The sequence below is a fragment of the Gossypium hirsutum genome, chromosome A07, assembly GCF_007990345.1.
Source record: "Gossypium hirsutum isolate 1008001.06 chromosome A07, Gossypium_hirsutum_v2.1, whole genome shotgun sequence".
NCBI classification, from domain to species: domain Eukaryota; kingdom Viridiplantae; phylum Streptophyta; class Magnoliopsida; order Malvales; family Malvaceae; genus Gossypium; species Gossypium hirsutum.
The window spans coordinates 91541924-91553579 of NC_053430.1; the positions used below are offsets into that span (position 1 = coordinate 91541924).

Sequence of the window (11656 nt, forward strand, 5' to 3'; positions counted from 1 at the left end):
TGACTTTAAGTTGAATGGAATTTTTATCCATTTCAAATATCTCCAACTATTATTACCCAAGCAGTGGTACTGGAATTTTTATCTGCACATTTAACAAAACAAAATTTCTTAGGAAATAACTGAAACTAAACAACAAATAACAAGTTCCCAAGAAACATGCCTGTAGAAACATATACCAAAATACATGTATCTCTACAAGGTATGGATATAGATGAAATTACCTTTTTTTTGTTTGGTTTTAAGAGAAAATAGCTAGCAATAGTATCCAACAGAGGTATTGAAAAAAGAACTCTGGAGGAGTGCTTTTGCTTGTATTGAGATTAGTGAAGTGAAGAAAGTGGGTTTAGAGGAGCGGAAGCGAGTGTGGATTGATGTTTGATGTGGGAATGTGAGAGGGTATTTGTAGGAGGGTACAAAGGCTTGGGAATCAGGTTCAATGGACCCCTCTCCCACACTACCCATCAACAGACTTCTCCATTCCTTTCCAAGTTTTTCCTTTTGTAGGAGTGTTTTTTTCTCAATTGTAGGAGTGTTTTTTTCTCAGTTGATTGTGGAGATTTATGGAGTGTTTTAGGGGCTTGTTTTGAGGTTTATGCCTTGTATTAATTTTCATTTTCTATTATTAAGAAACACTTATTTTGGAGTGCTGGTATTGGTGGTGGTTATAGAGTTATATGAAGTTGATGTTTTGCGATTCAATGAGTGATTTGGGTACTGTTACTGATGCTTTTTTAAGGGAATTTTCTTTAAAAATGAATTTTGGTGACTTTGAAAGTTCGTTGTTGCAATTTTGAACTAATGGCTAGTATGTCATTAGTGCTTGGTTGGTGTTTCTTTTATTATTCTTATTGTAAGTTTAGGTGTGTGTCTTTGCTGCAAGTTGTTAGCTATTTTGATCAAGCGTGATTGTATTGTTGTAGTAGTACTGTTGTTGATGTTTTCAAAGGTTTTTGTTCTCTGCTACTCATATTGTTTTTCCTTTTATCACAAAAGTAGCTGATTAAAGAAACAAAATCAAAAGTTTAAAGTGGTGCTATCCTCTATTAAATTCTCAACTATTATTTGGTTAACATAGTCAAAGTTTTTTATTTTTGAGTTTATCATGTCACAAAAATACATGTTCAGTATTTCACATCATTATTTCACAAAAATACACGCTTTTATAAGGTTTTTCATATATTTGGAGGAATCTTGGAGATCGTATTCCCATATTCGCGGTACGATTTTACTTCTCTAGTTATTTTTGTATGGAGAATTTGCTCGGTTCCACTATCCCCTTGATTCCCTCCAATTACTTGTTCTTAGACCATGCTTCTCGGTTTATGAATCATCGAAGCATTGCTAAAAGTTTCTTAAGTAATTCATTGGTTATTACTTTTTTAAGTTTCTTGTATGATTATCTTAAGAAATTGGTTATGATAGATGAGGTTTATATTTGATAAATTGATTATACAAATCAGATGATGACACATCATCAAAATTTTTTAAAAATAAACACGAGTGGCTTTATTTTTAATTATTTGATGACTCACGGGTAGTTATACACTATGAGTGCATCATGTTAGATTTCAACACTACAATATATTAAGTTTTATATTAAGTCAAAATTTAATAAATAATAATTGAATCAAAACAAAATCATATACAAAAATAAACAAAAACCAAAAAGACCTAACTAAGTCATATTAAATGTACAATGACTTGATATGCAATTATCTTGATGCTTATAATAACTAAAAAAAACTCTTCAATAAACAAAGACAAAATCATGATAATCACAATGAAATTATTGCCCTTTAACTACTTCAGTTCTATAAGTTTTTAAATGCATTTTTTAAATATTTTTTAAAACTATTTTTATTTTTGATATGTTTCATTTATGTTATATTTAATTTTAGTCTTTAAACAATGTTTTATATCACTTATATTGTTTGATTAAAAATTATAATTAACACTATGAACATATTTCATTTTTTAAAAAAAACTGGACATATTTGTTATTTCATAATTTGCAAGTCATTCTACAATATATATGTACAAATCATTTTATCCATTTTTATCCACTTTTGGATTGCATACTTCAAGTTACCAAGTCAATGAAATCCTATACTTCTTGATTAATATAAATTCTAGAAGCAAAAATTTTATCTATAATTGTTTAGATGTTCATCATTAAATTTTATTTTAAAACAACTATAATTTTTATTCAAGACATTATTATTTGCTAAACAAAGAGCCAGTTTTGTTGAATGAAATTTGATAAAGAAATGAATTTCAAGTTTTTTACTTGCAAAGATAGTTGTAATTTCTATTTTGTCCTTTGTAAATATTATTAATATGTATTGTTCAATTTTCTTTGACAGTGTGTTATTACTTCCTATTTTTCTCTGGCTTGCTTGATTGCTTCCTCCACCCATAGTTGAGCCTCTTGTATTCACTGAATCGCTGTAAGTTTTTTGACAATTAAATTCTTTGATTTTTTTTACTGTTATTGGAATTAGTATTGAAGAAATGTGACCCTTTTCCTATGATTTGAAGATATGTAACACTTTAATATCTTGCAGTAATGACTCGTCTGCCTTTAATAATACAAAGTGAGAGGCATAAAAGAGTTAAACTTGCATTGACAATATGGTTGCAAATGTGTACAATTGCGAGTTGGTTCTTAGTTATATTAGGTGTCATCCATAGCCTACATACTTATAGACCAAGGATTAGATCATATATTTTAGATTTTTTTGCAAAACGAGATTATGTGAAAAGACTTTGTATATGCTAGTGACAAGACTTGTATTGAACAAGTTAGGATGAATAGAATTACCTTTTTAAAACTATGTGAGATGTTACAAACTTTAGGAGGATTGAAATCATCAAGGAACATGCTTGTTGACGAGCAAGTGGCCATGTTTTACATATAATTTCTCATCACCTTAAAAACTGAGTTATCAAGCATCACTAATAGGTCCGGGGAAACCATTAGTAGATCATTTCACAATGTTTTAAATGTTGTCATACACTTACAAGATTTTTTATTTAAAAAGGCAGAGCCAATTATATCTAATTCTACAGACCTAAGGTGGAAATGGTTCAAGGTATTGGAGTGAGTTCCATATATAGCTCATACATAATTTAGTTGATTTAGATTTAAATATAGTAACCTAACCTGAGGTTTTATACATGTGATGTAGAATCTCTTAGGTGCTTTAGATGGAACCCACATAAAGATTAGGGTTCCAACAATTGATAAACCTAGATATCAAACGCGAAAAGGTGACATAGCAACAAATATGTTAAGTGTTTGTACACATGATATGCATTTTGTTTATGTTCTTCTTATTTGGGAAGGTTCTGTTGCTTATGGACAAGTTCTTCGAGATGCTATTAGTAGGAGACATGGACTAAAAGTTCCTCATGGTAAAATGCAGAATTGGAGAAATTTGAATTAATTTTTAGGATCGAACTTTTTTAGGAAAGTTAGCCGTGATAAATAGTTTTTTCTTTCTCTTTTATAGGTTACTATTATCTAGTTGATGTTGATTACACAAACTGTGAGGGATTTCTCGCACCTTTTAGAGGACAAAGATATCATTTGAATGAGTGGCTTTAGGGTTACAAACCAAGTACTTTAGAAGAATTTTTCAATATGAAACATGCTTCAACGTGCAATGTTATTGAAAGATGCTTTGGGTTATTAAAACTAAGTTGGGGAATTGGAACGACAGAAATGTGCAAGTGAACACAATTGCAACAAGTAATAAAGTGACAAGTAAATGTCGAGTTATTGTATCCATAGGGGCTATGAAAAAATTTATTTATGAATACTATTTAAAACACTTTGGTGAAGAAAAATATTTTGTTTGGAGAGGGTGATTAAAAACTAAGATTCTAAACTAAGTAAACTAAATAAATAAATCTCAAATGCACGATTTCAAAATACGATTTTAATCAAGATGACATAATTGTGTTAGATCAATTACATTTCTTAAATTAGAATTATTAAACTTAGTCATGATTTTACTTAATCAAGCATCTTACCGAGGCCTATAACAACATAAACACAATTTTAACAATTTTAGCAAACAAAATGCAATCAACCTAACACGAATTAAATTCAAGCTAAATTGATTAAATTAACCATTCCAACAACATAAATATTCATAGATATGCTCATCATAACAACAACAAAAATTAAAGAGATAGGGAACAAGAATCAAATCAGGTCTTTTTTGGTGGCTTGACTAGTTTGCTCTGTTCTTCCTTCTCCGTTGTCCTCGTCGACCAAGACTGCTATGAACACTAAACTGCTACTCCAAATAGCTGATGAATGCCCTTTTTCCAAGAGGAGAAATTGGCAAGAGAGCAAGGGAATTTGGAATGGAAAAGAAGACAGAAAGTGGAGAGAAGAGAGAAAAGATGTGAATGCTTGAGATGTGTTTCAAATGACTAGCCTAAGGGGGTTTCTATAGCTGAAGAGGGCTACTAAAAATAGCTAAAATTATCAGCCAAAGAGCCATCCCTTGGTTGGCAACACATGTGGCAAGGTTGATGGTTTCAACTTTGCTAGTTTAGGCTTAGGGCAAATCTATAAAACCACCAATTGTGGAGGGGTTTGTTTGCAACTTGAACAAGTCTTCAAGGGCCTCTTTGCAAGCTAAATAATCAGCCAATAAGCTTATTTGGGTCAGAATATGGACGGTTTTGGGCTGTCTACTTCTTGGTCGGTTCAGTTCACTCGGTTCGGCTCAATTGGGCCACTTTTCATAATTAATTAATAATAATTTATTTAACCCAAATTAAATTGGATTAAAATTAAAAATAATTATATTATGAATTAATACACATAATTTTGACCGTCTTTAGCTGAAAAATTCATTCGTCTCGATGCCTCAAAAATCGCTTCTTAGTTTTACGCTTCTAGTAGTGTTTGCCGAGCCAATTTTCGCCCTTTGTGCAATTCTATCGAAAATAATCAAAATTAATTAAAATTTATTATAAAATTAATTAAAATTCATTATGTTAATAATTTAAGTAAAAAATAATTATTTTATAATATTTATATATTTTTTGACAATAATTTTACCGAAACTGCATGAAATTGAGTTAAAAAGGGCATGAAAAAGTGTGTATATTTTCGTGTTTCCACAGCCCCAAACTTAATTTATTGCTCATCCCGAGTAATGTACAAATTGAAAAGAATTTCTCAGAAACACCTTTGAAAAACTCATTCAGAACAACATTTCCCTTAAAATTATGAATTAAGTACACTTATGCTTAAGAACAAGAATTTTGATATTTATGCTATTTATGTATACATATCTTTCAAATTAATATCAGTAACTATTATGATAGCAAAAATATACTAAATGCTTTCTTAACTAAAACATGTAAATCCCTACCAATTTGATCTTATTCCTTTATTCAAGATTAAGCTGCAATAATTAAGTTTAGCTTATGTCTTCATATGCTGAACTTAGCAATTTCTCTTCACTAATGTAGGCAGCATAGAAACTTGAATCAATAGGTCTTTAACAAAGTTATAACGTGGCTAGGCTAGGGGTAGGTAAAAGATAAATTTTAGGCTAAAAACCCTAGGCTCAGCTTCAATCGGACCTTTGAAAGATTTACCTTCAATATACCAACTTACTTTGCTTTCACATGCTCTTTTGTACATTTTCTTTCAAGTACACATGCTCTTTTTTTTACGAGCATTTTGTTGTATGTACTACAATTTTTTTGAGCATTCGATACTTCTTTTTAACTCCCCCAAACTTATTTTCAAAGAATGTTTTGAATAGTACTGAGTCTAGTGTTTGAGATAATTTAAAGATAATTAAGAGAGAAGTGATGGCTAAATATTGCAAGGGTTCAAATAAAATTAGGCCATTTAGTCTCAAAGTTGGATCTCAAAGGATAAAATTTCATCAAGGTTGGCTTGAAAGGCTCAAATGGTCCAAACAAAAGTTGCCTAAATCATTTTCAACATTCCATGCTTCCTAGGATTTCACCTCAAGAAACTATTAAGTCAATTCTAGAGACTTAAACTTTCATGCATGCCTAACTTTCCTAAGGAACTAAAAATTTTATGGTACGATTTGCATGCTTTATTAAAAATACACTTATGTCATTATTAAGCTAACATAACAATTATTGAAATAATCGAACTTTATTTATACTGAAGTTTAGCATACTTAACAAAATTTCAAATTATTGAACAAGATATATCCTAATCATAACTGAAAGAAAAATTTATTCTGAGTGGAAATAATTTCAATTTTTTGGTCTCCCTACTTAAGATGAACACCTCATTGTTAAAAGTGAATAGATACTATACACCAGGTAGGATTCTAGAAAAGAGGAGGCGAGTCAATTTTACTGCTTAAGTACCAAGCTCTTTCTAGATCCAATCCTAGACATGTATATATCTATTGCCACATTTTGTACTTTGCAACTTGTTCATTTTTATTTATGATTTCCACATCTTGTTTTATTATACGAAAAAAAAATCATAATAGAATCTAATCCTAAAACATTAAATAACCTAGGAAAGAAAATAAAGTAAAGATCCTCTATTTTTATTTATTTGCAGATCCCTGAAAACCGACTCATCTTTTTCCTTCCTTGACATTGGAGCCTATGGTTCAAGTATAAAGTCTGGAAATTCAAGCAAAAAAAATAAACGGATTATGAAATATATATTTTAAATGCATATCTGATTGAGTCATCCTGTATTTTTTAGTATCTCCAGTAATCTTGTTACTGCAACTACATGTGTTGCATCATAGCCATTATACCAAATTGTTCACTTTGTGGAATGGTGCTAGATAAAGGGACTCTTGGCGTCAAACTTAGGAAATTTGTTAAGGGTGGTTTCAGTTTTGGGCAGGTGGGTAAGTAGCTGAGGGTAAGGTTTGAGTTGAAAAGGGTGGCGATTTTAAGGATAGTTTAGGTGTGGTAGTTGGTGACTTCGAATGAAGTTTTTTGAGGTGGTGATTCAGGGAGTTATGCAACATTAAGGGGTTAAGTGAGATGCACTATTGGGCTACTTGGGAGTGGTGGTGGAGTAAGGTAAGGGCTGTAGGTTTGTGTGAAAAATGGTTGAATATTTCCTTTCTTAGTAGTGTCTTAAGCCCAATGACAGCTCCTGTTTGGATCCTAGGCTCCTATACTGAAAAAAAAAACTAAGAAAAACTCAAAGAACTTAGTGCTTGGGTTAAAAGTTGACCCTTTATTTAAGAAAACAAATACTTAAATTCTTTGGGCTACTTAGAAAAATATTTTTTTTGAAAAATTACATTAAATTAAACTCCCAAGAAAGACTGAAGGGGTCACAGATGGTCTCACTTAAGTCTCAATCTCCTAGACAGAGTTTTAATTAATGTAATGTGCTAAAGAAAATTTTATCTAAGTCTACCATTTTATTCAAATGAGAAAAAAAACTAAAAATATAAAATAACGATAGAGAAAGTGAAGAAAACTCCCTTCATTTTATTTAGGGTCGTCATTGACCATGGTTGTGCCAAATGGCCATTTCCATAATCATCTAGGATGTAATCATATTTTTTCCCATCAAATCTGCCCAACATCTTATTAGGAAAGAAAACCCGTAATGATCTTTCCTAGTGGCCTTGTTTAACTTCGTATAATTCCTACAAATCCTCCAACTCGTGACTCGAATATGTGAAATAATCCATCCAGTGCCCTTCTTGTGCCTTTCCAAAGCTACAAATGGCTCTTGTTCTTGATCTTTGGTGAACTCAACTGAAATAATGACAGGAAAATTTGAAGACAGACCCAAATATTCATATTTCAAATGAGGAGACAAAATCTTCAGTTCCAATTTAACTGACTCTTCAATCAACAAATTTGGTTGCGTATACTCCTGAGGTGATAACTTTAACGATTCGAGTGGAACTTCTTAAGTGAATTCCTTTGAATTAGCTTCTAACCAAGCTAAACATTCATTGTCTTCATCATCACTTGGTGAATCTTCCAATAGAATATGTTCTAATAGACTGTCTAAAGAATTGAGTTCTAATTCTGTAGAAACCAGCGATTCCATCTTCGAAATAGCAGAGCAGTCTTCAACTATATATTGGGATTTAGCAGCATCGAAGTCATTAAAAGTCACCTCATCATCAAAGATTTCTTTCAACTAAGTATCATTTTGTTGCTTCTAGAATCGTTGAGGATATGGCAGTGGTGGAATCTTAGCTTTAACCGGACAGGTCTTTTGTGGAAATTTTTCTGTATCCGAAAGGGTGTTAGGTAATTAGAACTAATTAGTTTAGAGTTTACCTCATCAAGGATCATTGTATCTGACTTTTGTGGAACAAGAGTTTTAACACTCAGTTGACCTTCCTCTTTGCCTTGAGCTACAATAGGCTTATCTTCAACCTTGATAGCTTTGGGTTCCCATGTCTTTCTACTTTGTAAAGTGACAGTTTTGCAATGCTCTTTGCCCGTGCTTCTCAGATTTTTTGTATCACTCGGCCAAATACCTTGGGGTCTGTTTTTGACCTCATTGGCTAGCTGTCCCACTTGGTTTCCTAAATTCTTCAATGTTGCTGCCTGGCTTTGGATTAGTTCATCATTTTTCGCTATGTACGCCTTCAACAAATTCTCAAGATTACTTGAAGATTCAGTTAGTGTAGGTTGTTGCACTTGTTGAGAATATTCTAGCAGATAATTTGGTCGAAATGACATAGAAGAGTCGCTATGGTCCGCCCATTGATTACTCTATGGAGAAATTTGATGATTCTCCCATGAAAAGTTGTAATAATTTGACTATAGAAAATTCTAATTTTGATTTACCATGTAATATTTTGACTCTTGATTCAATGGGTAATTTTCAAAGCAATGGCCATCTCCACAGTATTCACAAGAAATATCCTTGAACTAGTTCAATTGTTGACCTATCAGATTACCATTGAAATCATTAACAATTATGTTCTTAAGCATAGAAGACATAGAGGATACCTGGGCTACCAAAGAAGTAAGTGTGTCTGCTTTATGTACTCTTGCTGCTCTTCTTTCTGAGGTTACTCAGTTGGTTGGCCACTGATACTTATTGCTGGAAATTCTTTCAATAATCTCGTAAGCATCGTTATAAGACTTAGAAAGAAGGGCTCCATTTGTTGAAGCATCCACCATCATTCTAGTATGAATATTGAGACCAAAATAGAAAGTCTCCATTTGAATGCAACAAGGAATGCTGTGATGAGGGAACTTTCGTAATAACTCATTGAATCACTCTCATGCCTCATATAAAGATTGTTCATCAAGTTACTGAAATGAAGTGATTTCATTTCGGATCTTGGCGGTTAAAGATAGAGGAAAATATTTCATTAAGAAACGTTCAACCAAATCTTGCCATGTAGTTATGGAACCAGACGGTAAGGAGTTCAACCACACTCGTGCTCTATCACTTAAGGAGTATGGAAATAATCTTAGTCTCAAGACGTTTCAGTCACCCTGACTAGTTTAAATGAGTCACTTCCATGAATAGCCGAAAATGAAGATGCGGATCTTCAATAGGAATCCTACTAAATTGACCCATATTTTGCAACATTTGGAACATGATCGACTTCAGCTCGAATTGTTGTACCTTGATTTTGGGTCTTCTAATACTCGAATTAAGCTCGTTGAATAGAGGAAAGGCATGTAACGCCCCAAAATTTACATTTTTGACTCGGCTTGAATATGAGACAACTGTGCATCTACTTCAATGGTTAAGTGTTCTGAGTGTGTGTGTGTGTGAGGTCCCAAGTTCAAGCCTCAGCTTGGGAAAATTTGGGTTTTTGATGAATAAAGCCTTACTCTTGTTCAGTGGGCTTAGGTTTAAATGTTAATAAGACTATATCAGAATGGGCTTGCTGGTCTAGTGGTTAAGTGAAGTGTTAAGTGCCTGGAGGTCTAAAGTTCAAATCACCGTGGTAACAAGGGAATTAATTTTATCGCGAGTTTCGACTAAGTGTTTGAGTTTCATAGGAAATATGAGTAGTGGGTGGTTGAGATAGAGTGGGCAGAGGAATTAGGTGATTAGTTTCCCAAATTCTCTCTAAAGAGAAAAACTATTCATCTCCTCTCCGTTTTCCCCTTTTTCTTTGTTACTTTCTGCCCAAATTTCCCTTGTCTTCCCCTTTATTGAATTTTCTTTTACTTACTTTCCACTGAAGTCATATCATTCTTCTTCGTTGGCTTTCTTTGTGAAATGTCAGTAAGTGAAGTTGTTGTATTTTGTAAGATGGATTTTATAGAATGCTAACTTGGGTTATATTGACGTTTTGACAGCGGTATGTAACGAGTATTAGGGCTCTCTTCGTATCGTTTCGTTGTGAATCGATTCAAAGTCTGACAGTAAGTGTTCATCATTTTAAGGATAAGTACCTTGGTTTTGGGATTTTGATTTATCACGAAGTAAGACTGATTGTGCTGTTGAATTATCAAATATAGGTTTTGGAGTGCTCGAGAGTGATTACGTGTTGAAATCGAACCAGGTGTGTACTTTGATTGCACAGAAAATAAGGTTCAGGGAAAGCTAAAACCAAAACTGTCGATGCCACATGAGCTTGTGGTCTGCCTATGTGGAGGCCGTGTGGAAATACATGACCGTGCGATCAAAAAGCTAAGCCGTACGCATGCTACACGAGCACGACGGACACGGGTATGTGTTGGCTTGTAGGTCTTGTGCGAGGCACAGGTTCAGGCAAATGGACCGTGTGGGCCACACGGGCATGCGGGCCCACACGGGTAATCCACACGAGTGTGTGAGAATATGGGCAAGGCTGTGTGATCCACATGGGCAAGGCCAATTTGGGCCTTGTGACCCACAGGGGCGGGCACATGGGCGTATAAGCCCTTTTAATCTGAAATGTTCTGTAAGGTTGCAAGGGTCGACTGTGACCTGTAGTAGGGTCGGTAAGCTTTATCTAGACTCTTAATTCTGTGATGTATGTGTTAGCATGTTATACCTAGCATGATTATCTGATCTGTTCTGAAAATAAATGTATGATCCGTTTGTCTGCATTATAGCATGACATACTTGTATGATGCATTGCATCGGGGTGGATTTGATGAAGTGAAGGGAGTATTTGACGGGCTTCATAAGCCCGTTATCTAGAAGCTAAGCTACATACTTATGATATGTGCTGCAATGCAGTACCTTACGGTATGTAGGGATGGATGGGTCAATTTTATCCCTATATATGGTGTGTAGGGATGGGTGGGTCGATTTTATCCCCACATGGTGTGTTGGGTTGGACGGAGTTGGTGTGCATGGCTGGTTGGCTTATTCTGTTAATCTGGTTTGTTATGCATACTATATCAGAGATGGGCTGAAGCCCTAAGACTGTATCTGATAATGAATATGTAATGGCCCAGGCTCAAATTATGACTGTATTCTGTTATTTGTTTGTATGCATGCTATACTATGGGGATGTATACACTGAGTTGCAAAAACTCACCCCTTTATTTATTTATCTACTCAGGTAATCCCCAGCAGTAGGCGGATCGGTACAGTGGAGGACTCGACGGTTACCACGTTCGCATACATTTTGGTTATGACTTTTACTTTACTTTATTCATTATTTGTTTGGGGGTTGTGACGTGACTTTGGATTTGGATTTTCGAATTTTAATTTGGGTTTTAAACTGTGAAT

The 11656-nt window shown here is 33.8% G+C and overlaps 1 non-coding gene across 1 annotated transcript; it reads left to right on the forward strand.

Annotated features, from left to right (window-relative positions):
- Positions 1-9208: 9208 nt before the first annotated feature.
- LOC121204183 (small nucleolar RNA R71) lies at positions 9209-9315 on the forward strand. The gene has a single exon (XR_005899112.1). It is a non-coding gene; the product is annotated as a small nucleolar RNA R71 (small nucleolar RNA).
- The last annotated feature ends 2341 nt before the right edge of the window (positions 9316-11656 follow it).